The following is a 26,935-nucleotide window of genomic DNA, read 5'->3' as shown; positions in this document are numbered from 1 at the left end:
ATTGATTGAAATGGATGTCTGAGCTGTGGCCACTGAACCATGAAAAGCAATCTGTCTTAGATGGGTAAGAGATCGTTAGGAAATCGTTGTGCGGAGGCAAGAATAATGGTGCGAGTGCGCACCAACACGCGTGCACACACGTGGTGCATGTGCACAGATGGCTTATTCTGCAGTCAAATGTGCATCTGCAATGAAAAAACATGTAGAAACATATACTAATATGAAGCTCGAGGCAACCTGAGGTGTTGGCCCATCACAAGACCTATCTAAGTCTTATAACTTTTGGAATTTTGCTCAACAGTGGAGCTTTGCAAAAATGTGAAGAGGGGGAGCACAAATCTCAGGGTCTGCCCTTTGTTACAAGCATTAAGAGCAAGCAAAACGCTTCTGGGGTCACTGGGAGGTCTCACATTGCTCACAAGGAGGTTTCCTAGCTGGCAGTTCACCTTCATCTGCAGCCTTGGCCCCTCAGAAGGACACTGAACGGGTACCAGACATCGCCAGGAACAGCTCGTTTTGCACAGCCTGGGTGGCTGGGGTGTGAGCTAACCCCCGGCAAGGCAAAGCAGGGAAGGAGCTGCCCACGTGAAGCTTCTGCCTCACTTCAGGGTTCCCAGACTGCAGCGGAGACATCGAACGCGGGCTGCCAGCAGATTCGGGAACAGATGGATAACGCCTTGGTCTGCACTGACAATACTTTCCTTTTTTAAGCAAGACTATCCTAATATCAACTCGACATATCTGAGCACCTCGAGTTCAAGCTTAAATTAACTGAACACTGTAGGGTGTTTTTTTTTTTTTTTATCATAACCCATCACCATCCCACACGCTGAGAGCCTCGGGGAGTTCAGCTCAGCAAATTCTCAGCCTGTGCAAGAACAAGATCGTGTTTGCTGAAGCCAGCCCAGGTACCCTGGACATGCACCCACCCCGGGGAAAATCCTTTACAGGGCAGCTCTGGCAAACCCTGCAGCAAAGTATGGCTTCGGGGAAACCTACCCTAATAACCACGCTCCTAAATGGCAGCTTAACCCCTTCCAAAAAGCCCCTTTCAATATTTTTTTTCTCCGAGTGGCTGGGACTGGGGTCCCAGCAGCTTCCTCCCACCAGCACAAGGCATCCTTGTCACGCCAAGAGCCCCGGAGGAAGCACCGAAGATGTCAGCCTCATCCGGAGCCTTTAATATACTTTCTCTAATTAAGCTATTCAATTCACCAGCTTAAATAGCTGCCAATAGCTGCTACAAATTGATTTATCTTTTGATGAAGGTAAAATTTGCTGGAAAAATGAGAAGCAAACAACGTATGGGTTTGGGGGATTAAATTACTTTGTATTGTGTTACGATTCAAACATGTTCTGGAGACAGGATGAGTCTTTTACAAGTAAATTGTTTTTATACCATACATCCATTGCTATGTAAACAGAAGCACGCTAATTTACACATCCACCTACAATACCTGCTAGATAACATAAGTGTATGCTTAAAAGCCAGATGAGATCCTGAGCTCTCCGTGGGCACACACACAAATAAAAAGCAATCCTCCTGAAACCCACCTAGGGATAGGAAAAAAAAATAAACTTCTCTGGAAAGACACACAAGGCACGATCCTTCCATAATAGCCGTGGCCTGCAGCAGTCCCTGTGAGAAAGGTCACAAACGATGAGCGTGCTGGAGGTCGGGTTTGGAAAACTGCATTTCATTTCCCCAGCCATCACAGCCCGGGAGCCGTACCGACGGCACCAGCCTGGAGAGTTTGCCACCTGCGCTTCGCTCTCTTACTTCATTTATTTTAAGCTCATCAATCAGAAACACAAGGTGAAGAGGGATAAATATTTAGAGTAAATCACAGCCGGCCTGACGAGACTGAGAAGTAGTAGCCAGCACCAGGTAATTTGCTTGAGCCCAAATGAGAGGTTTCCCCTGTGGGACAGGACATTACAACCCGGCTAAGCAGGAGAGGCGAGAGGAGAAGCTGCCCTTTGCAGCTCCAATATCCACAGCACGCAGGGCTACGGGCAGCGATGCCCACACAAATCCACATCACCCGCCTGTTCCCAGCAAAAGCCGGGCTCGTCTCACCTCAGCAGTGGAAATGAAATTTGTCTGTGTGCTCGCTCGCTCACAACCAGCTCCTTCATTTCAGATCATCCCCGACATCAGTTTCTCCAGAGAGCGAGCTAAAAAGAGTTCAGTGCAGGGGCTGCAGCCACAGAGGTTTTGCTTTTTATTGACTGTCATTTCGTGCAACCACTTTATATGCTATTTTGGACATAGGCATTTTCTACACAAACACACGGCTGACATCTAAGAGTGGATAATTTGCCCAGACAGGCAGTAAATACATCCCATCTCATGCCTCTTCCTCGAATAATTTGCTTGCCAGTGTCACCTGCCATGTAAATCATCACCTTGGAATTTATTCTAAGCTACATTTCTAACTGCTCTGGACCGACCAGAAAAAAAGGAATCTAGCAGAAGGTCCCACAGCCCTGGCTGCCACGGCTGAACAGGGATGCTCCTTTCCTCACCAGGATTTTCAATTTATCACAGAGAAGACATCTGAATTCATGGCTTCCCAGTTGAATTTCCAGCTCTTAGTGTTGGAGGAATCCTAGATTTTCTTCTAGCTATACAAAAGCCAGTTATGTAAGGTTTTGTGCCACATCAAGAGCTCTCGTTCTGTAAATATATTTCTCACTGAACGAGTATCCAATAACTACCTACCACGTGGTTACTGCACCCAACAAGTTACAGCTGGACTGCAAAATGTCATGAATCTCACAAGATATTGTGACTTCTTTTTTCCCTGCTGGCGATTTTTGTTTAAATCCTCCCCCAGAATGAGAATCAAGTCAGGGGTTAGGGTCAATTGCAATGTCCACGCTGGAGCCTTCCCTAGGAAAGAGCACAATGCAATGTTTGCTTCGTAGCACTAAGCCTAAAAACCAAGCAGGAAGACCTCCACTGACACTTCCCATCTCAAAACCTGGACATTTATTGTAGACCTTTTTGACTTTTCCAACAGAAATGGCTTAAACAAGGAGGGCTTGGCAGAGAGGTTTGGGTTGCAGCTGGGGGACACGGTCCTGGGGGGCTGCAGCACCCTGCGCAGCCCAGCCATGAGCATCCCTGCCTTCCCTGTCTTGTGCTCAAAACACTCGAGCATCTCTTCTGTTGCTCGACTGTCTCCCTTAATCCCTTCCTCAGTCATTATTCAATATTTGGTTTTGTGACTACATTATTTAACTTGGCAGAGCGTTTTGGGATGCAGCTTGCATGAAAGGCTCTGCTTTTAAGAACCGGGGGGGCACCGTCGTGCGGGCGGGGAGGAGAGCGCTTCAGCAGTGACAACAAAGGGGAAACCAAAGCTTCACCCATCAAGAAAACTCTCCGGGGAAAGTACGCTGGTAGTCACAAAAATCATCATTTGAGGGAATAAATCACCAAAGCAAACTCCGCTGTCGGTAATTTTGTGACGCAGAAAATTGATTCGTGCTTTACAATCAACAAGCATCTTCCTCCATAATGTATGCTCGACATTTTAACATAATTATTTACGCAACAGTTTTAACATTTGCAGCCTTCCCCGGCTGTCAACCTGGAAGTAACAAAAAAAATAAAATTTTAAAACACTCTTCTTCAGAGACAGGATTAAAGAAAAAAATCAATCTCAGAGCAACCTCCTTTGTATTTTGTTGTGACAAGACTGAATTTAAACAGCCTGTGAAGTCAAAACAACAGGAGAAATATCAATACACATTAATTTAATCAAGAAACACTCTTCTGCCATTCCAGGCCAAACTCAGCTTCGTTTCTGCCGCAGTTTCCGAGGGAGCCGCGAGCACCCCGCTGCCTGCCCACAGCCACCTGCAGCGGCCAGCGGCCTCCTGAAGGCAGCGGAGACGCCTCCGAGCCCCCTCGCCATTTGCATGCGTTTGTCACATTCGCTCGCAGGCGCGAATCAAAATTCTTGGCGTGGCAGGGCCTCGCTATCGCCTCTCCATCTCTCCTCCCGAAAAAAAAAAAAAGGCTCATTTCTGCTGGCAAACACGCCCCGGCTGGCCGTCCTGCGGCATCCCTATTGTCTGGCACGGAGCGAAGGCTGCTTTCAAAGGACAGCCAGATGAAAGGGTAAACATGTTAACAAAAACCACCCTCACCACACTTGACTTCGGCAGATCCTGAGCGTGCAATGCAACACTTTGAAACAAGAATCTCATTAAGGGAGGCAGAGTTGAAAGGATAAGCCCCAGCATACCAAATGCAGAAATCAGATGTACTTGACCTTTCAAATGAATGTACATTTTCTGACTGACTGTTCATGTCGGAGTAATTCAAACAGGCACCTGATAATCCTCTTAAAAGACTAAAATTTGGATACCGGACTGAGTACAATGCAGCGCGGCCTGCGGGTGGTCTCGTCTCTCAGCTCCGGCCTTGCCCCCAGTTTCCTGAGGCACCTTGAAGTCCCCTCCCCTCCCTGGGCTTCCATTCCCCCCACGTGCACAGAGACATTTAGAGTCTGGGATTCATTAACAAGGCAGTGTCTTCTGTGCCAGCACAGCTGGAACCCCAAATCTGGTGTTCCTTAACACAAATGGGTGATTAAGTACAATAAGTGCCCCAAACACAAGGTACAACAGCAAGGCCCCTGCAGATCCCTCCCGACAGGCTCCAGCCACACTGAAGCACAACAGACCCCACTTGGCTCCTACCTCTTGCATGTCAACATATACCATGTACAGAGGCTTGCTGAGAACAAGAAACCATACAATTAAACCAAAAGGATCTCCAGAAAGCCCAATGGCTTCACAGGGAGACATTCATGAGCGAATTCCTTACAAAATGAGGTTCACCAAGCTAAGGGGGGAGCAGTGGCCGGAGCCAAAGGGACCCATGAGGTCCACCTCTGTCTCAGCACCAAGCTGCTGCCCTCAAACTTGGGCTCTTCAGCTCAAATCTGGAGATGAGAGACTCGACAACATCAGGGGTGACCACTGCAGAACAGGGAAGTAGCCACAGCTCCCGTTTACTGGGGAGCCTACAACCGGGGGAAAAGGGAAGGCAGGTGGACACGGAGCCAGGCAGCAGTACGTTGATTTCCGTGTCCCCTTTCGTGCTGCCCGTGCTCCGATGCAGTCAGATGGACACACAAATTCTCTGCCTCTGAATTGCCACGGCCCCAAGTTAGGTCAGTGGAAGATTGCCTGACGGCAGGAGAGGAGGCAGGCTGCTGGTGAGCCATGTTCCTCACACTTAATTAAGCCCACCCTGCAATCACTTCTTCACCCACAGAATCAGGGGTGAGAGCTGTTCTGTTTATTTATTTAACAGCTGGACTTGTAACGAGCTGTCATTTCCACCCAGCATCCGCCAGCTTCCCCCAGAGCAGCAAACCAACAGCTGGAGCGCGCTCCTCCTTCCGCGCTGGCCCACAGGGAATGCAGCAGCTCAAGGCCCTATTTCCCCATCAGAGGGTACTAATTACTACCCAAAGGCAATGGTAAGCAAGCACAGAGAGCAACTGCAGGATTGTTTGCAACAACAGCACTGCTGGAGAGGTCACCAGCACGAGGTTGATGCACTGGGCATCCGCCTGGACCACATCCCCTTTATAGGTTTTTGGCATCTCAGAGATGATGGTGAGACCTGGCTGCCTGCTTTGCCCTATGGTTCAGTCTCCATCAGCTTCTCCTGGGCTTCATTTACCACATCCATGGAGGAGAGGCAGGGAGGGTGCCAAACCTTCTGAGATCACACACCCCTGGGAGCCCACTGTCCTATAAACAGCCCTTCCTTTGGGAAGAGGGGTGTTTGGTACCTGTTAAGGGCCTGACCCTACAAACAACCATGTGCAGCAACAGACTGCTCAGTGACTAATAATGAGGGGTTTTTGAGCAACACCAAAACCTGGTAAAATCCACCATTGCCTTTTCTGACCAGTAAGCAAGCTGGAAACACACCAGCCCCCTCCCGGTCTAGCAGGGAAGCCGGCGCGAGCCACGCAGGGTGCACAACATCCCCACATTGCCATTCCAGAGCACGCCCGTGCTGCCCGGGGCTCTCAGGCATTGCCATGCAGGACAGGTACACGCAGGCTGCGCATCCTCCGGCGAGACCTCCCCTTCCTCCTCCCCCCGAGCTCCCCCGCATGTAATATTAATTGGCTAATATTTGTTTAGACCGTTCCTGACACTTCGCCTTTGGGTTCCCGCTGCGGCGCATCAGCGGCGGCTTGCTGGAGGAGGGAAACCTTGCCTTCGCTGGGGGGAGCAGGGGCTGACCAGGGATGGGGGGGCCATGGGGGACCTCTGCATTGCTCCTTCATCAGCTCCTGCAGCCACGAGATGGTCTGCAAAGAAATCCCGTGGGGAAGTTGAATACAAGGGGAAAGAACAGCTCAAACAGCACCCGCGTGGTGACTGCCGGGGGAGCTGTGTGGCTCCAGGTAACAGAGCTCATTTTGGGGGTTTCCGTACCAAGCCCCAAACCCTCACAAATTCTTATTTAGGAACAGCACCAGGGTCCTGCAGCAGGCCAAACCCTGCTATTTCCAAGCACCCATCACCACAGCATCTGGGCTCCATCCCCGAGAGCATCTCTGTTTAACCAACGGCTCTCCCAAGGCCAGCTGAGAAGGCTGCAGGGCCCTGCAGATCTCCTAGCCATGTGAGCACGTTCAGTGTCACCAGGAGAAGCAAATGTCCCCTCTCTGGCAGGGACCTGTCCCTCTGGCCCCCACCCCGTCCCCAAAGCCAGCAGCCCCATCCGGATGCGGCCCCACGCCGGTGAGCACTGACTCCTGTGTTTTTCTCATGTCATGCCCCTCCTCTCACCTCCTCCTAACAGCTCATGAATTTTGTCAGCTAAATTCACTGGAACCAAACCATGAAATTGCACATTTACCTCTGTCAACAGACAAAGGCTTGGCAGGGAGCCAGTGCTGCCGGAGGCAGAGCTGCCACACACCCGGCACATCCCTCCAGGGGACACCGTGCCCCACTTGGTCCCCTTGGCACGGGGCAGTGACACGGGGCTTTGCAGTGAAGGATAAAGGCTGGAGCATCGCAGCGTCCCCAGCATCACTGCCTACACCCGGAGCTTCTGGCAGCACCCCTTCCCTTCATGCCCATCCCCAACACTGACCCGAGCAGCAGCACAGAGCCCTGACAACCCCAAAACCCCCAGGCAAAGCTGCAAGGGCTCTGCCGCAGCTTTACTCGGCTCCCACCTCTCCCTCATCCATGTCCTCCCACCACTGCCCACATCCAGGGTGGCCAGGAGAGTCCTCGTTAAGTTAACGGAGCACTAATTTGCTTGGCAGACCAAGGGGAGGGCTCAGATGCGCTGCCTTGTCCGCTGGGTGGAATCGGGTTCTGGAGATGGGTCGGCCACCGAGGCTGCCACGCTGCTTGAGGGATGCAGAGGGCTCTCTGCAAAACCTTTTAAAAGCCCAAAGCAGCCCTTGGTGCAGAGAGAGTGGGATCGAGGTGCTTCGGGGCTGCCTGTGCTGAGGACACAGAGCATCGCCACCTTGTCCCAGGTGCCTGCAGCCCCATCACCATAAGGACTGGGCTGCACAGCCACCCCTATACAGCCACCCACACAAACCCCTCCTCCCGTCACCCCACACGGAGCGACCCCGCCACAGCTCAGCCCCAGAGGCTCACGCGCAGCCACGCCAGGCTCCTGCCACCATCCAGATGCCACCTCCCCCAAAAGCCAGCGCTGCCACAGGCCGTTCCTATGGAAACCAACATTTCCCATATAGACGGCACCGAGACGCCAGCACCGCTCTGCTGACACCAGAGGCAAGGGTCCCTGGGGTTGCCTTGCTCCCGGCCCCACCAGGGCTCCCAAGGCAGAGCCCAGCCCTCGTGAGGTTTAAAACTCATCCCATTGCTCCTCTCCTGCGGCACTCACGGCATCACCACCTGCACAGAATGCCCCCTCGGGCTCCAGGAAGACCCTACAGGAGGGATGCGGCATCCCCTGGGGGACAGCACCCATCCCACAGCACCGACCCCAGCCCCATCAGCTCCCCCCCCCGACAGGGGCAGCGGGGCCGGGGCTGCCCAGGCCATCAGTCACAGCGGGCTGCCCCAAATCCCAGCCCAGCCTCCCCATCATCGCCTCGGCTCCGTGAAATTAAGAAAAACGCAGGGCAAACACAAGCGAGAGTCCCTGAGCAAGACACGGGGAGCGCCTAGCTGTGAAAATGAAAATAAAATAATAAAACCCTGTTCCAGACTAAGGCCAGCCTTGGCTTACACGTTGTGTCCTTGGTCCCCCCAAATTAGGGGACGCAGTGCCCGGTATTACCGGCACCCACACGGATCTGCAGGGGGATCCCAGCTGGAGGTAGCAGCAGGCAGGGGAGGGAACAGGGCTGGCAGCACCTCTACCATTTGTACACTCAAACTCTTCCTCAAAGGCACTGCAAAACTGCACAGAACCACCAAAAGGTCTCCCCACCCCCCCCAAAAAAATCAATTCTCAGAGCAGAACCGTGTTTTAAGGATTAAAAGTGGCCGAACAAGTCAACACAACATTATTAATGTCTATTTTCGACAAATATCTCCATTCCACCCGTCTTTCTCTCTCTCCCCCTTTCTGTCTTTTTAACCATCACTTTAAAGTCTTTCCTTGCCAACCGTGCATTGTCAAAGAACATTTTTTTTTTTCAAAAAAGAAAGAAAAAAGGGAAGGAATTTAAAAGCTTTAAATCTAGTTCTCTGGTATCTGACCCCCTGAAGATTCCTGCACAGCAAATAAAGTGCTTAGCCACCCTCCTTAAAAAGATTTATAATCTACCCTATTTCCAGAGCTTGTATGATTAAACCCTACCTCTAATTCTGTTTTCAGAGCCACAGTTGAATCTGTTTAAAAGAAAATGGCATGGGCAACTCTCTTCTCCTCTCCCCTCCATGCTCGGGAGTACACGCAACACACATGGGGTGTGGGGGACGAGCTGGAGCTAGCGAGGCAGCTCCAAGCATCCCTGGCTCCGAGCTTTTCCTTACCAGAGATGCAAATACCCTGCTTTATGCAGGCTTCGAGCACGATTTAGCCTCCTCACGAGCAGCCCTGGAGGGATGAGCAGGGGAGGCAGCGCAGATGCGCGGGGTAGCTGCCGCTCCAGGTTGACTGGGGGCCGGCTTGCCAGCTCAGCTCGCACTCCCAGGCATCGCCAGCTCCATCACGCCCACGGCAGCAGGAGAAAGAGCCCCAAACCAGCAAGAAAAGGAGACCCCACGCTTGATCTGGGAGAGCAAGGGCAGGGCAGACCCAGCACCAGGATGGAAACCTGGCACGGGAGCACCTGAGCGAGAGGCTTGGCCACCAGGCCATCGTGGAGATGCTCCCCACCACGGCAGGGGTCATGCTGGATGGAAACTGCTGCTGGGGGACTCCCGGCACACTTGTCACTTATTTCCCCCCCCTCATCTGCACATGATCGACTTTATACCAGTGTCCTGCCGAGGAGAGCGACAGCCCTCTGCTCAAGGTCCACGTCAGGAGGAGATGGAGCAACGGAACTGCAACGCAAAAAGCTCAGCGCTGCAGAAGTGGCTTCGGACAGACACAGGCAATGTCACCGCACCTCGCTGCCTTACGGTACGCACGGAGTTCGTTAAGAAGCGCAATAATAAGGTGGCGCGTGTATTGAAAGCCTAGGAGAAATCGACTTTCCAATGAGACACTGCACGACGACCTTCACCCGGCTAATAGGCTGGAAGGAGTTCAAGACAAACTCCTCAATGCAGCCAGCAAGCAGCGAGCATGTCCCAGGGCTAGATGGAGATAAATCTCCAGGGAGCGAGGCCTCAAAAAGAGGATCAGAGGATAATTAACCTACGAGCGTCGTAGCTCTCACCAGCAACAGGAGACTTGGGCCTGGGAGCGGCAGAAAAACATCCCCTGACACTTTTGTTGGCAAACTTTTTCCTGAAATTCCACATGAAACAACACCAAATCAAGTTTCAAACCTTCCCCATCCCCTTGTTCATCAGACTTTTATGCTGCCAAAACCTATTTATTTCTTGCAAATCTCTGCGAGCGACTGCTCATGAATAGAAATGCTTTTATCAAAAACTGCTTGCATTTTCCACTCTAAATTTTAAAATAAGTATTTTCGGCTGGTGGAGGGGAGGTTGCCTTCTGTGAGAAAACCACGTATAATGCCCCTTCTGAGCATTTTCATTTCAAAACCCCAAAGAAAATGTATTTTAAGATTGCCAGCCTATGAGACGGGAACAAAACACCAATAGCAGCCTTCCCGAGCTTGGTTTCCAATAACTTCACCGCAGACAACCCCAACAGATCAGCTGCCTCCCCAGGGACCGGGGGTGCCCCCACCCCACACCTCCGTGCATCCCCCAGGCTGTGCCGGTGCTGCTGAGCTCTCGCTGCTCAGCCAAAAAATTACATCCAGAGGAGTAAGCGTGGCTAGGAGCAGGCAGAGCCAGCCAACAAGGAGCGCCAGGTCATTTATCTTGATTTCTCTTAGCAACACCCGCGAAGGCTGGAACACATTGGCTTCGTTTTCTCATTTTGAATTTCATGGGAGCCGAAAGCACTGAGCGCTGCGGGGCTCCAGCATTTCCCCAGGGCCACCCTTCACCCCATCCCACCTGCAAAGAGACGGAGCAAGGACCCAAAACACTGCTTCCCCTGGGACATCACCGCTCTGCATCCCCCAAGCCCACGTTATGAGGCAGGAAACCACACAGGGGACTCAGGGGGCGAACCTCAGCCCAGGCTGAGATGCTCCCAGCAAGCTTTTGGCAGCTGCCGCAATTACAGGGCCAAAAACTGCAGCATTTGCACAAGCAGCCGAGAGCTGCTGTGCACATATCGGCTTCGGGTAGGTAATAACTGCTGTCTCCTCTCGGATTTAAATGCAAGCCCAGAATTAGAGGCAAGCCTGCTGTCCTTTCTGAAAGCCTTAATGTACGTGTCACTTCGCTTCGGAAATCGCTGCATCTGTTATATTTGGATTGCTCTGAGAAAGAAATCAACTCCCTAATGCCAATCAATTTATTGTCTCCTCACCCCAGTAAACATTTCCATGCAGAAGAAGGGAAAAAGCACCTCCAGTCCCTAACACAAAAGATCCAAAGGGCAACGATATGTCTGGATAAATGAACAGGTAGATGTACTTTCATTAAAATCACCACATTTAAATTACTCACAGATGAGATTGAAGACATGAGGTTAAAAACTTAATTGACTAAATCAACTGAGACACTGAGGGCTGATTATATCATTTAAAATAAATGTAATATTGGCCATCAAAAACTGCGCGATATATTATTACATATCAAAAGCCATTATTCAAGAAGCACAGTGTCCTCCCAAATCCCCAGCAGATTTAAGAGCATCTCCCACCCCATTTTCCTGGGGTTGTTCTCCTTCTGCAGGCCAGGTGGACAGAAGATTAGGACCATGCCCACGAGGAGCAGGACCATGCCCAAAGCAGCTCCCAAAAAAACACTGTATGGGAATGAAAATGGTCCTGGCTGCGTCCTGCTCCCAGGAGCCAGACCCAGGACTGGAAGGACAGGAGCAGGACGTGTCCCCTGGGGCCACCAGGGCTGCTGCTGCTCGAGCCCAGCCGTACCCTGACTGCCAGCTCAGGCTGCAGGGAGCTGTTTACAGTCACCCTGCGTGACCTCGCATGTAATTTGGGTTGTTTCCTCTCGTTTCTGTACCGCACGGCTAACCATGCGCTTCGCCCATGGGACTGTTCCTAGGAAAACGTCCACTTAGGGGTGCAAACGTTACCTTCTGCCTTACCCCATCCTGCTCTGAATGACTAGCAGCAGCAGCCCAAAGCCCGAAAACCCTTCAGAGGACAAGCCTGGTGGAAAGCCAGATCAGCTTGCAAATGATTTGCTAATCCAGACTGGGAGCTCATTACAGCCGGGGTGTTATCAATAATGGATGGCTGCGGTGGCCCCCGAACCGGGACCTGCGGTGCCACAAGGAACCGTCTGCAAACCTCCTTCCCCCTCATCTACCCCTGCTCCCACCAGCAGGCAGGAGGAAGGACCCTAAAACCCACATAAACAGGCAGGGGAAGGTGGGGGGGCTAACCCCACAAGTCTCCATATAGCATTACAAACATGCAAATCAGCCTCTACGAAGGGCCCCGGGCTCTCAATTACACCGATTACATTATAATTACAAGCGGTGCCATCGAGGGTTTCTCAAAACCCACGTCTGTTCTTAAAGGATCTGCCAGGGAAAGGCTTGCAGGGCGCATTAGTATGCACGCACCATGCGCACGCAGAGCGAGGTCTCCCACGGGAAGCTGAGCAGCCTTGCAAGAAGCAGGGCTCCCGCGAGCACCCCGACCTGCTCGCTTTGCTGGGGCTCGCAGATGTCCCTCACCTCCTTCCCGCTGCTCCCCTAGGTCCTGGGCTGCATCGGTTGGACTCGCCTTGCCCAAATATCTCGGGGTCCCATAGCATCGCTCGGGGGCCCTGCCAGGTGCCAGGAGCTTTTCCCAGGGACATGCAGTGACAGCAGCACAGAGGGAGGATGATACAGAGCAGGGGGATGTCAAAACCTCACCACTCCTGCTACCAAAAGCCCTGTGCGATGCCCATTGTTCAACACAGAAACCCCCTTCCTCGGACCTGGGGAGCCCAGGATGGGGGGCTCAGGGCCATAAAGCAGCATCAGCAGCTCCAGCACAGCTGCAGCCCCTCCACACAGCCAGCAGAGCATCCCACTGGCTTTTAGGGCATTAAGTACATTGCCTGCCCCACGGGGAGTGCCCCGCAGGGGTCTGCATTACAAAGCCATTTACTGAAAATAAAAAGCCAAAATACCCAACCAAATGCACCATAATTACAGGGTTTTCAGGCACTGGGCTTTCTTACTCTGCATACGAGTGCTGTGATAAACTAGGCTTTGGGAGCCCTAGCCAAAAACAGCCCTGTCTGCTGCTTGAAATGCCTCCCAAACAGGCACACAGCTTCGTCAGTCCTACCTGCTTCTGGGTCTCCAGAGGAGCAAAGCTGGTGGCAGAAGGCACGGGGAGGGAAGGCAGCAGGGCCAGCTGCTGCACGCCTGGCAAAAGGGGCACGGGGTCCAGAGAGCATCCCCGAGCAGGGTGCTGCCCCCCTGACCACCCCTCCCTGTCCCAGGGGGGTTTGGGGCTGCTGGGTGCTTCCTGAAGCAGGAGAGGCGTTAAGATTCCCCGCACAGCACAGGAGGAGACATCCCCAGCATCCCGCCAGGTTAATTCTCTCCCTCAGTTCATTCCAGCTTATTAAAGCCAGCAGGCACCCTGCAGAGGATTCATTACCTGCGTCACTTGAAGGCAAGGCTGGGCCTTAATGAGCCGAGAAACTCAGGGAGGATGCTCCTGCACCCACTCCAGGCAGCGGGGTTTGTCCTGGAAGTGGGGAGACCCACGGCCCCCACACCCCTATTTCCAATATAATAAACAAAAGGAATGCAGAGGCAAGTTTTGCAAGTCCCAAACCCCATCCAGAGATATCCTTGCTGTCTTCTCCTTCTCCACACTTGCTCTCCCTGGCTTGCACCAAACGCCCCACCTATACATCATGCACTACCCTTGGAGCTCACCCTGCTTTCATTTATCTGCACCAGAGATCACGGGGAATTACTGGCAGAGGGCAAAAGGAGATGAATTTTCAGATAGGTGAGTGAGCACAGAACCAGAGAGATGGCAGCTGCTGCAGTACATCTTCATCCCTTTAAATAGTTCCCAGCCTTCCCCCACAGAGCCAGGCTGGCTGGGTAAAAAGAGATCTCTTCTAATTAATCAAGTCCTCTCCATCGCGGTGAAACAGAGCCGGAGCCGGCAGATAAAATATTGCAGGAGCTAACAGAGGATGGCAGGCTTGGGTTAGCGAGGCAGAAAGCAAGTGGTGGACTTCAGCTGAAGGGGCACAATTATTTCACCACCATGCTACGCTTCTATTCCCAGCCCTGCCTGGCACACTCCAGCACCAGCCTGCCTTTTTCATCTGGGTTTTATTCCCCCCCAACCCATTTTTCACTCCGATTCCTTTCTTCTCACCGGGTGGCTATTTAATTTGTTGTATTCCATGCTTTCCCTTTCATGAGCAAAAACTTGCATCTGGGCTTGCTTTCTCTCCTTCTCTCTCAATTCAATTTGAAAAAAAAATTTGCTTTTTATAAAAAAAAAAGAAAGACAGAAATGGCGGGGAATGCTAAAGGAGCTGGGAGATTAAAGCAGCTGTTACATACATTCACAAGAGGAAGGATGCAAAGAGGGGTGGAGAGAACATCCGCAGCCACTCATGCCACGGTTTCTGCCACACAGGGATTGCAGCCTGCCTGCCCTCAGGGAGAAGTTGGGTGGCCATGGCACAAAACCGTGCCCAAAATCACTGTGCCATCATAACTAGCTAGGAGAAAGCCACTCACCTCTGCACAGGGCTGGGCTGCCGTTACCAGCAGCCTACCCCTCACTGCTGTCCTTCCTGGAGCGCCCCCAAATCAGCATCTTCAGCAGCAGCAGCTCCTCTTCACCTCCCTGCCACTCCCTTTTGCTGTATTTTGGGGGGCAGAACCCTCACCATGCTATCCTCCCCAAAGCAGCTCAGCAAACCCCAGGCACTGCACCACATCCCCTATTTAAGACCAGAGCACTAATTATGGCCTCTGGGGCAGACCAGAACCTGAGCTGGGCCAACCCAATCCACCTGTGCAGACACCAAGTGAAAACGGGACTGCAGCTGATTTGTGTTATCTCCTATAAAAACCTGCAGACAGGTTGCACAACTAGTCCTCACCCATCACTATCTCGTTATCTGGAGCCAACCTAATGAAGGTGACAACTTCTTGCCTGCAAAACCACCTGTATGACCTTCCCCTGACACCTTGCACCAGCCCAGGTGGGACTGGGGAGGGATGGGGCTGCTTGAGGTGCTCACCACGGTTTCCTAAAAGAGCTCATATCCCCTCTAAGCCTCCAGCTAAGAGGTCCTCTCAACCACAAGGGTCCAGCAGCTCTGGAGGGCCTGCAGAAGTCCTCTTTGGCTTGCTCAGCATCATGCAGCTTGTGGGCACTGAACGCATGGTGGGCGATGCTGTGCAGCTCTTGAGAGTTTGCCCCCAGCAAGGAGCAGAAGCAGAGAGGAGAAATGATGCTGGAGTCTTTTTGCAGGAGCTGGAGGCTGTGTGAGACAGATCGAGCACGTCAGAAAGGGCTAGGGAATATGGAAAAGCAGGACTGCTCAAGGAGGAATATTATCTGCAAGAAACAGAATGGCTAAAAAACATCTTTGCTGGTGATCAGAGAAATTGAGACAACAAACAGAGCACAGGAGGGATGCAATCAGTCATTTAAACCTGAGCAAGAGATCTGGCTGCCAGATCAGGGATCAGCTGATGAGAGTATTTAAAAACCAGCAGGAAGGTTTGCCATACAACCAGCCTGGAGCAACTCCCCTGGGAGTCACATCTGGTCCTGCTTTAGCAGAAGAGGAGGCACGTAACCACTACCAGGGGCTGCTTCAGAGGGAGGAGAAAAACCCACCCAGAGATGGTCTCACGTGCACAAAACACACACTGCTGTCCCCCCAGCACTGCTGGCAGGGCTGCCCCCAGCCTCCGAAGGCAGCAGCCCCTCTAATCCCGCACATCCCTGCTTTGGACACCTTTCCTGCTCGCTCACTTTGCTTTATAGCCTGCGGCTCCCTCTGCCTGTCACAGCACCGTGCGTGCTGTCCCCTGTCCCTGGGGATGCTCGCTGTGCCTCCTGCACCATACTGGGCTCTGCTTCTTTTCCACCGGCCAGGTGGGTGGAAATGGGAATGGAGCACAAAGCCACCGAGCAGGGAGTGCACCTGCAGCCCCAGAGCCTGACCCTAGAACAGCACATCACTGGTGGCTCCCTGGGGATGCGTCAGGCTCCTTCTCACGGTGCAGTGACAAGCAGCAATTTGCTTTTGGGACCCGTTTCGCTGGCGGTGGGACTGGAGGGTCATGTCAAATGACCTAGCTCAGCTAGGCGTTTCCCCTTGCCCTAGCACTGGCACTCACCCCATCTGAAACCCACAGTGCCCAGCACAGACAAGGCACACACCTGCCTGGAGCGCAGCCGGTCCCTGCCCGCACGCAGAAGGCACTCAGCCTTTCTGAGCTCAGAATCACCTCCCCATTAAGCATGGAACTTGTATCACCAAGCAGGGATATGCTCTTTAACCGCACAGCCGGGAGAAATTTTACCTAGCAAATGTTTAATCTTTGCAGCAGATGACAAAATGCTGCTGACCAGGAGATGAGACACGTTGCTGTGTCTGCAAGGGCAGCACCCATGCACATCGGTGCTGAGGATGCTCGCACACCTCTTGGGGAGCCCATGCTCACATTCAGACCCCAGGAGACAAACACGAACCCAACCAACACCCCTCATCTGGCTCCAGATACTGCGAAGAAACCTCCCTCTCCACGTGCACCCCTCTGCACCCACGGACGGGCACCTATGGGGAACACCAAGCATTTGCTGATCGCTCTCTGCTGCTGGCAGCATCTCTTCCCAGGGAGATCACGCACATCCCAGCCACAGGGGCCATCCAGGCTTCGAGTTGCAAAGATGAGAGTCCCGAAATCGCCGTGCAGATGTTCCCCTGGCTGTGTGCTGCCAGGCCTGGGCAGGGAGGTGGGGAACCTGGTGATGCTCTGGTGATGCCCAGGGAGCTCAGCACCTCCCTGCCCACGGGAATCACAGAATCACAGAATTGTAGGGGCTGGAAGGGACCTCCAGAGATCGTCGGGTCCAACCCCCCTGCCAAAGCAGGTTCCCTAGAGCAGGCTGCCCAGGTAGGCGTCCAGACGGGCCTTGAATATCTCCAGAGAAGGAGACCCCACAACCTCCCTGGGCAGGCTGTCCCTGTGCTCCGTCACCCTCACCGTGAAGTTCTTCCGCATGTTGTTGTGGAACTTCCTGGGCTCCATTTTGTGGCCATCGCCCCTTGTCCTGTCCCCACAAACCACTGAAAAGAGGTTGGCCAAATCCCTCTGTCTCCCACACCTCAGGTATTTGTAAACATTGATAAGATCCCCTCTCAGCCTCTCCTCACAGGGCAGATGCTCCAGGCCCCGTATCATCTTTGTGGCCCTCCGCTGGACTCTTTCCAGGAGATCCCTGTCTTTTTTGTGCTGGGGAGCCCAGAACTGGACACAGTACTCCAGGTGAGGCCTGACCAGGGCAGAGCAGAGGGGGAGGATCACCTCCCTTGACCTGCTGGCCACGCTCCTTTTAATGCACCCCAGGATCCCGTTGGCCTTCTTGGCCACGAGGGCACACTGCTGGCTCACGGCTAACCTGTCGTCCGCCAGGACCCCCAGGCATCGGAAAATTGTCTTCAACGCACTGAAGGAACCGTTTGGACTGCGCGTGCCTGGCCGAGTTGCTTACCCAGCAGATGTCTGGATGATTAAAGTCCCCCACGAGAACCAGCGTCCGGGATTGTGAGGCCGCTTCCAGCTGCTTGTACAAGGCCTCACCCACCTCCTCCTGCTCTGGTGAGCTGTGGTACACCCCCACAGCGGTGTCGCTCATACCAGCCCGCCCCTTAATTCTCACCCACAAGCTCTCCACGCATCTTTCTCCCTCCACCGGGTGGAGCTGGGCGCGCTCTCATGGCTCCCTCACATGAAGGGCAACTCCTCCCCCCCGCTTCCCCAGCCTGTGTTTCCTAAAGGGACGTAGCCCTCCATGACAGCCTTCCAGTCACGCGAGCTGTCCCACCACGGCTCCGTGACCGCAGTAAGATCGTGGCCCCGCGACTCTACACAGACCTCGAGCTCGTTGTGTTTATTCCCCATGCTTCACACATTGGTATACAGGCACTTCAGGGAAGCAGCAGGCTCGTTTACCCCTAGAGGGACGCAAGAAGATTCCAGACAGGGTATTGGGAATATCACCTTCTCTGAGGAGCCCTCAGCTGATCCTATGGGACAACTCAGAGTTTTTTCCCTACTATCTTCAACGGTGACAGCAGTGACAATATCCCCCCAGCCCTTCTCTATCACTTCCAACTCCCCTGTCTTCCCCGTCAAACCTAGTTTAAAACTAGGGGGAATCCCCCTCAGCCTCCAGACTGAGGCAGGAGGCATGTAGGCACAGAAAAGGCCCATTTTGCAGTCATACAGCTGTGCTTCCCGGCTGCAGCTGGCCGGATCCCCCAGCCTCCCCCTCCACCCCTCTGCCATGAAGAGGAGCAAACCTTTTGCCCAGGTCCCCGGCTCCTCATTCCCATGGAAAGCCCCCTGGGCTGTGACGGCCTCGGGTACCCCAGCCTGAGCACGCAGTGGGGTGGACAGAGCCCAAGAGCCATCTGCTCCCCGTCGGCACGGGACAGGGCTGGCACCTGCCACCTTTGCTGTCTGCAGCCCACCTCAGCAAGCCAAGGATGCTTTGCCCCTCACCTGGTCCTCCCCCACCTGCAGGGCCATGCGGGGGATACGCTGGCAGAGTCTGACACTGCCGTAATTAGTTTGCAAATGCCGTCCGCCCGGTGCCACGATTTCCCCGTGATTTCCCCGTGCCCCGAAGGCTGCTGCATCATTTCGATGCTGCAGTGCCAGCAGCTGCCCCTGCTCCGTGCGCTTCCCTGCAGGAGAGGCCTGTGAGGATTTCTTACCAAAACACCTTTCGGGTCCTCCCTCTGCAAGCCCAGGGTCAGCAAAAGCAGTGGCACCGCGTTTTGGGGTCCCCCCTCTCCCCAGTCAGCGTCGGAGCATCCCAAGCACGGCCGGTCCCCAGCCTGGCTCCCTGTCGCACCTTGGCAAGATAAAGATGGGAAAAGAATTTAAAATGCCGCCACCGCTGTCTATCAGCAGGATCTGAAGTCCTTTGAAGGGAAGAGTATGATGAATTCACCCACAATCACAGGCACAGAGTGCAGGGTGACGACTTATCCTTCACCATACATACAGATTTATTAAAAATTTAAAATTGCTACATAGATCTGAAGAGCCGGGTTATTTATTTTTGCAAGGGCTGATCAATCACACGTGTCCCCAAAGGATGCCAGACCTTTAACTACTCATCTGATTATGCCTGCTGTACCCGCATTGCTCCAGCCCCAGTGCTTAATATTTTATCCACACGGCTCCTAGGCAAAGGCGGAGTGGAGTCTGATTTCCTGGCGGAGCACAGGCCTGCTTTTGGATTTTTATCAGCTCTTACTCAAGGGGCGAGAGGTGGAAGGGAAGAAATAACTTTTATTCTGCCCTCTGCCCCTCCTTTCAAAGCAACAGATTTACTTAAATCATCGCCATGCTAAAAATACAGGCTTTTCTGCTGTGAGCCGACACCTGGCCTGCGAAGCGTTTAGCAGCACGTGGAGGGGAGACCAAGGAGCTGCCTCCGACCCAAGACTGGCCTCGCCTTGCTCCTGGCCTCGGCACCAGCCACCGCCCCGCTCCTGCGTTTTAACAGCAGGCTTTCAGCAGTGAAGAGAGGAACGTGTTGGAAAAGCATTTTTTTTTTTTCTAGTCTATAAACTGCTAGGGAAATATCACGCCGCCTCCCCGAGCTGGCTACAGCCCCGTGTTTCATCGCAGCCCCGCTGCCAGCTGCCCACCCCTAAACGCCGTGAAGGCAGGACGAGACAGCCACAGGTTTGGGGTTTGGGGTGGGAGGCTGGGGGTGCTTGGTCCGAGCATCCCCTAGAGCTGGAGGCACAGAAGCACTTCTCCACCCCGATATACCCGTTTGTCCTCTGGGAGGATGAAGATGGCCCAAACCACCTTTCCAGCCAAATCTCCAGAAACCACATGTCCTGACACTGGAGGGGAAATTGAGGCAGGGAAGGAGGAGAGGAGAAGCAGCTCCCTCCAAGCCGTGCTGCTCGCCAGCCCTAAATATCAAGCACCACGGCTTGGGACGTGGCTCACGCTCTCCGCTGAGTGCTCGGTGTCGAAGCGAAGGCCGTGTTATTCCGGTACATCTCCTCCGTGCGCCGGGGCTAATTGAATGGTGATGGCGCTACTAAGCAGCCCTCGCCATCCAAGACCAGAGTCAGCTGAATCTCCGAAATCATGTAATTTTTTGCATGACTGAGCGTGCAGATGTAATAAAAAAAAAAAAAAAAAAAAAAAAGAGAGAAGAAAGAAGAGGGGAGGTAGGGAATTCAGGCCCTTAAATGAATCGCAATTGACAAAGATGCTCGGCTGGAGGGAGCTGCGCTACGAAGCACCCGGTGGGTAATTGTCCTGCTCTGGCCACAGCGGGGATGAGACGGGTCCCTTGGTCAAAGCTGTGCCCCCCTCGGAGCAGAGGCTCTCAGCTAAGGAGCAACAGGCTCATTAGCAGGCCCGGAGCTCGTTAGGGAGATGAAGAGATGGGAATCTCCCCTCCAGCCACGCCATGCGAGCGTGGATGTGATATCGCCCGGGGGAAAATGATGGCAAAGCGACCCGGAGGGAGGAAAGCCAAACCCAGAGAGCTGAGACCTCTGTAGAGCTGCAGGTATGCAACCTTGCCACAGACACACAGCCACTGCATCCAGATAAGATTAATAAAGTCTACGAAGATTGACAAGGAAGAGCATGAAGGGAAAGAGCTAACTATTATTATTCCAGGCACACTGGGTGCCCACATTGCCTGCATCAAAAGGAACAAAAAGAGATTTCAGAAAAATCATGGTCAGTTAGCTAAAGATTTATGAATTTTATTCTTAGTGCACTTTAATTGCACCTATAAATTAGAAATGAGCTAATTCTGTACTGTGTAAAGTGACTGCGTTCACCTAAAAAAATTGCACTTCAACTTTTAATTCCACTTCAATTGCACACATGCACAAAGTTAACACTGCGCCACGTGGAAATCTCGGATCGTGCACTCTGGAAATTGCCATCGCAATTTAATTCCACCTCGGCTGCACACATCCATTTTTTAAAAGTTACTGCTGTGCCGTACGGAGCGACATTAATTGAGTGTTAACGAGCTGTCTGATCAGCTTCCCACTGTCCTTATTACTGGACATCAGGGTCTCTGCAATGTCCCAATTAAACAGAATCAAAGAATACTTAATACACGGTAAACTGGTTCCCAGCCACTTGAACCGATTAACCAGATGTTCTCTTTCTGTGGGCCCCTGTTTGACAACATTGTGCCGCCTGTATGGCCCAGGCGGCTCCTGTCTGGTGGCGATGAGGAGGGCATAAATGGGGATTTAATGGGGAGGCAGATCAGCTCAGGACAGTGCCTCGCTGCAGACTCATCCTGCAATGTCCCGGAGCAGAATAATGGAGACACAGAACCAGGCTGGGTAGCTCAGGTATAATTCAAACTGGGCATCCAACATCACAAGTCATTTTGCAGGTTCTGTTTTACTTAACCAGCTCGAGTGATAAAGACAGAAGAGGAGGAAATAGATTGGATCCATGAAGAAGAAATCCTCCCATCTTAATATGAGAGAAATAAAGGACCCAGAAAAACTCATTGGCAGTACAAGATCAGCTCAAAACATAAGGACCAGCAAAACCTCCTTGCACATTCACTCAGGGCTGGATGGCTGCTTTGGCGTAAGACAAAGTGCTTTCCTGCATTCGCATTAGCTTGTGTGGGAAGTGCAAGTGCAAGAGACTCCCCAAGAGACTCCCTAATTCTCAGCTGTGGGGACACCCCCACATGAACCCTTTATGCTGCCCTAACACCATCCTGCTTTCTCCTCTCCTGCGATGCAGCGCTGCACCAATTCTCACCGTGTAATGAATTCAAATCTCATAATGTCAGGGGGCAGGAGAAAAACCAAGAGCACCCAGGTCCCTCTTTGAATGGTTTCTTTTTGTTAGGCTCTCACCCCGCCACCCCCAAAGCCTCCAAGCCTCCTGGGACACACGCACAGGAACGAGCAAAGCCGAGGTGCCGCAGACCATCGCATCCGCCTTGACACCAACCCACAGCACCTCAACTGGTCCAATGGGGCTGTGCAGCTGCAACGCTGCCGCTCTTGGTGCAGAAAATGGGGATGAGGATGGAGCGGGGAGCCCCATTCACCCACTGGGGCTTTTTCCAGCTGCAGGCGGGAAGATGCTCCAGCTGCCTGCAGGCTTGGCGGTGACACGAGTTGAGATAAAAGAGAATTTAAGGTGCAGAGGAGAGCTAAGCAGATCCTTGTAGATTGGAGCCGAACAAGATAAGGGAGCAATGATGAATATAGACACATTACGCTAGGACAATTCAAAGCACATGCAATTTTGGCTCATGGGAAAAAGCGATAGTGCCATGTACTTACAGTCCCCGAGCGGTTCGCAAAGCCGGCGGCCAAGGTTTGCCTGTGTCAATCTCAACCAAGCTCGGGCCGTCATGCTCTAAGAGGCAAAGAAAACACATGCTAAAATCATCAGCATCTAACCTCAGGAGAGGAATTCGAGGCTTCAGCAGCAAGGGCGTTCCTCAAAGCTTGGGCAACAACATTTTTACTTATTTATTTTACAAGACGGGCATGGAGTGCACAGCACAATTATCAAAGCTTTCGGCTCCCCCCACTCCTAAATGGAACAGTCAAGGAAAATAGTCTAATTTGACAATTTTCAGCTAGTTGAAATGATACGTGGAAGAGATACGGAAGAAGGAAAGTGTATTATTCACTATCTGATAAATTATCGCCATTACACGGGAAGCAAATCTGAGCACAGGGGATGCAAAGCACTGCTGCGGGCAGCGCACATGTTTTTGCCAGCCACCAAAGGGCATCACCACGGGACACAGAAGCCCTCCTCAGTGCTCAGCCCTTGCTCATGAAGCCATAAAACAAGTAAAAGGAGCAGGGATAAATGTTTGGCAGATTGGGTCCGACACTGGTCACCCACCCCTCCATGCTTAGGGCGGGCAGGGATAACTGAGAAGTGCGCAACCACCAGCAACACTCGGGGCACCCTCGGCAGGGAGATGAGGACAAAATAGCTGTAATTTTATGTGGAGATGAGAAAATAATACACCTTTTCCCCGTGTTTCTCCCATTCCCTCACATGACCACCAATGTTCATCTCAGTTTGTAGCACCAAAGGTGGGAAGGCACGGGTCCGGGGCAGCAAGGTCGATTCCTTCTCCTCCCAGCCCCAAATGATGCTGCGGGCAGGCACGGCTGGGACACATGCCCTGAAGGGATAGGGTGCTGGAGCCATGTGAGCATGGACCCCCCATCCCTGCGGTCCCACCTGCACCCCAAAAAGCCGTCCCCATCGCTCCCAACCCAAGCAAATGTATTCATGAATTCGTTTAGAAAGTTCTCTCTGTGCTCGAGCGGGTGCTGCTTGTAATTGCTGGCGGCCAAAATCTGTTCTGTTTTTTCTGGCTGAGGTACCAGGCAATCATCAGCTGTAATTATTTCGAGTCTTGTTACAGATGGATCTCCGAGCTTTCAGTCTTAAACAGAATTCATTATTCAAATGCCTGCTCCAGCCTTCTGCGGTGGGCTGGGCATGGGCGCCGCGGGCTCCCCGCAGCCACAGCGAGCAACAAATGTTTGGGGGAAGGCGAGGACGACGGTGGGATCTGCTTGTCAAAGCTGCCCCGCTGCCTCTCCCGTTGCTTTGGCTGGGACTGGGGGAATGCGTGCCCTAGAGGAGCTTCATCCCACAGGGCTGGGGGTGGTGAGGGACCAGCTCCTGGGTTCTGGTGCAAGATTGAGATCGGGATGCGTCAGCAACCCAAAACAGCACGGCTGTGGGCTCGCCTTGTGCTGAGCTTGCTTGCTCTGCACCCACCAGGGTCTCCAGCAGCCAAGGTCACCCCACAGAGGGTCCAGAAAGCCCCAAACCCCAGCTCTGCCCTACCAGCCAGTTCCTGAGCTCGATTCGGATGCGTGACAGCACGAGTGGGAAGAGCCAGCAGGGCCTCAGGGTCTGGGGAATGATCAGAGCCCTGTGCCGGCGTGGTAAGGAGGGGCTTGGCCTGGGTTCTTCTGCTCCTACCCCAAAATTTCCACTTGGTCAAATATAAAAATGTAGTGGTAGAAATAGGCTAAATGGAGAAAGTGTTATTTGAAAAACAAATCAACTTGAGCTTTTTCTCAGCTGAACCACCCATTTCAGCCTTGTTTTCAATGAAAATAAATCCAGTTTTGCTCACTTTACGTCTTTCTGCTTTCAGAACGGATATTATCTTAAAATATAGTAAAACACTTTTGAAACTGCAGAAGTCAAATGTTTGGGGGATCCTAAAAACAGGCCAGGACAGAAAACATTCCCCTACTGAGGGGAAAAACCTGTGGGGACTGCCAGGGGTGCACGGGCTGCACGGGGACGTGGCACCGAAAAGCCCCAAAGCCGTTTACATCCTGGCTCAGAGAGGTTTTGGCACCGAGGCAGCAGCTGGTGTCACACCGAGCACCCCTGCCGATGACGCTGGGTGCTGGATGATGCACGCACAAAAGAAAGGAGGGTTTGGAAGTTCAGGTGCTGCCTTAGGGGTGGTGAGATGCGCCTCCCGGCTCCCCCCTGGTGCTAGAGGAAAGCTCTCTTCTCCCTTCCTTGCAGCCCCCTCCCCAAATGGATTTTGGGTTTATGACAACGTAAAGATTTGCAGGGAAAGTGTCTCATTTCCTTTCAAATTTTCAATTTTTGTATCGGAAAAGGAAAAAAAATGGATTGTTTCCTGGCTGCCTTCCAGACCAAAGCTGGGGCAGTTTCCAATTTAAAAAGTCAATATTTTCCATAGGAAATTTCAATCTTTTTTTTTTTTCCTTCCAAAAAAGATAATTTTGTCAAAGTTTTCCACCAGGAGGGGGAGAGGGCCGCTCACAGCAGGCAGCAAAGTGTTGCTAATCTTATGCACACACAAAATGGAAACGCCACTTCCTGGTGGGATTGCTGGTATTTTGTTTTGATAAAAATTTTAATCTCTGTATCCTCCCGCTACTGTTTGTATTTTTTGTGTGTCTATTTGAAAAGCAAACAATATTGCCTGCTCTCGTGGCGCTCTGGGTTTGGTTTTGCTTTACACTTATTTATTTTGCTCGGCAGTTTAAATTATTAGTCCTCGACCCTGCAAATATCTTACGGTATGTGTGTCGCAGCGCACGCAAGCAAAACGTGCTGGGCTGGTGGCAGGATGGGGCCGGGGGGTTGTTTGCAGGAAGGAAACGGGGGTGCTTTGGTGTGAACTGGTCAGAGTGTTTTAACCTGAAATGCAAAAGAAATGGGCACATCCATTTCTGACACCTTCTGAATGCAGAGGCCAGTGCCAGGTTTGCCAGGAGGGTAGCAGCTCCCCTCCTGCTTTTGGAGAGCAGGGAAATGGATGGGGAAGGGACGGGAGCACCTGGAGAACCGTGGGGTGAAGGCAGAGGCTGTTCTGAGTCCCAAGAGCTTGGGGAAGGGACTGGCAAAGAGAGGAGCCCGCAGGCACCCAGGAAAGAGAACAAACCATCCCCTCCTGCTCTGATCCATCCCAGCTCAGCAGCCTTCGCTAGCTCAGTGACCGGACAGACACAAAGAAAATGGGAAAAAAAAAAACTGCTTCATATCAAGCTGAAGCAGTAAAGGAGAGGGGAAAAAAAAAAAAAGTCTAATTTTCTTTCCTGAAATGAAAACCTAAATAAAACAAGTCATTCCATGGGCACTGGAGTTAATGAGCCCTGCTTTCCCCTAGATTTATGCCTCCTGGACTAACGACTTTCAGGCCTCAGGTGCGGGCAAGAGCAGAGCCCATGGTGAGGGCTCGGGAAAGCGGGGGGCCACTGGTTGTGCTTTTGGGATGCCCTGAACTTGGTTAAAATGGGGTCGGTTCAGAAGCCCCGCAGACCCAAAAGCAGGCTAGAGCCTGCCTTCAAACCTCACTGCTCACCTTCGCCTTCGGTCCCTTTCCCCACTGAGGTAGGCAGACCTGGCTCTTTCCCAAACCCCAGAACAGACCCTAACACCCCCTTACCCCAAAAGGGTCCCTCCTTGCAGCTGCTGGATCCAACCCTGCTGCCCTAGGGAGCAAGGACAGAAGGAGTGGACCCCAAGTACAGGGGGCAGCACCAGAGAAACCCCAGGGGTGCACCCCAACACAGAGGGGCTGGGAACCCCTGGGAAAGGGGTGAGTTGTGGTCCAGAGGAGGAGGAATGCTGCTGGGAAGAGCGCTCTCCTCATCCCTTGCTCACGATTCCCTTGGGAAATGCTCACTGCACATAGAGCAATTCCCCAGGGACCGGGGAGATGAGCAGCCAGAACACCTTCCCCGGCATCACTGCCCAGGAATCCAGCTCTCGCCTTTCACACCGTCCAAATATTTTAGTATCAGCCAAACCAGCCAGAAATGGGGAAAAAATATTACCCTGGGTGGCAAAGGGCAAACCCAGCTCTGCTTCCCCCTGGACACGCAGCTCTGGAGCAGCCAGGTTTCACGCGTGGGCACCTCGTGCTCCCTGAGCAATGCGGGGGGGCACAGCGGGACACAGGTGGGGACAGGAGGGGAAATCGCAGGCACTTTGGGTAGCCTGTAGTAAAAAGCACCTAAAACCAGGCGTGTTCCTGAGGGTGATGTGTGGGAACACTTCTTGGTAACCCTATAAACCCCATAAAATGGCATTAAGGAAAAGAAGCACGGGGATGTCACCCCAAAGAAGCCCCCAAAGCCCTGTCAGAACTGAAAATGCAGTTTATCACTTTGGTTAGCATCCATTTGTCAGTGAGTTTCTCACAGAAGGAGGGATAGGGTCGGGGACAGGGCACACATCATCCCTGCTGCAGCTCCCTGCCGACAGACGCAGCAAGCCCACCATCCTGCCCAAACCTTGGTTTTGGGGGTTTGGGGGCACCGGGGACAGACCCCAAAACCACCATAATAAAAATGCTGTACAGCAGCAGCAAGGGGCATGCAGGGAAATGGGGGGATGTACTACCAAAACCCCAAAGTGAGGAAAAGGAGCATGATTTACCCCTCTCTCCCCCTCCACGATGTCCTGCTGGGGCTGGCCCCG

General features: G+C 52.7%; 1 protein-coding gene and 1 long non-coding RNA gene across 3 annotated transcripts in view; one reads left to right on the top strand and one right to left on the bottom strand.

Moving 5' to 3' along the window:
- Positions 1-14,604, bottom strand: part of OPCML (opioid binding protein/cell adhesion molecule like) — a 332,104-nt gene extending 317,500 nt beyond the window's left edge. The window contains exon 1 of one of the 2 annotated variants that reach the window (XM_080568130.1): positions 14,432-14,604. The gene's annotated coding sequence lies outside the window, so the exon portion shown is untranslated. The remainder of the gene's footprint in view (positions 1-14,431) is intronic. The other variant, XM_080568131.1, reaches the window with a different exon arrangement.
- Positions 14,605-14,805: 201 nt separating this feature from the next.
- LOC308182846 lies at positions 14,806-16,085 on the top strand. Its single transcript, XR_013942127.1, has 2 exons — positions 14,806-14,901; positions 15,007-16,085. It is a non-coding gene; the product is annotated as an uncharacterized lncRNA (long non-coding RNA).
- The last annotated feature ends 10,850 nt before the right edge of the window (positions 16,086-26,935 follow it).

Source organism: Anser brachyrhynchus (genome assembly GCF_964034855.1).
Source record: "Anser brachyrhynchus genome assembly, chromosome: 25".
NCBI lineage: Eukaryota > Metazoa > Chordata > Aves > Anseriformes > Anatidae > Anser > Anser brachyrhynchus.
The sequence above is the reverse complement of the archived record's forward strand: the minus strand, read 5'-3'. Positions and strand labels throughout refer to the sequence as shown.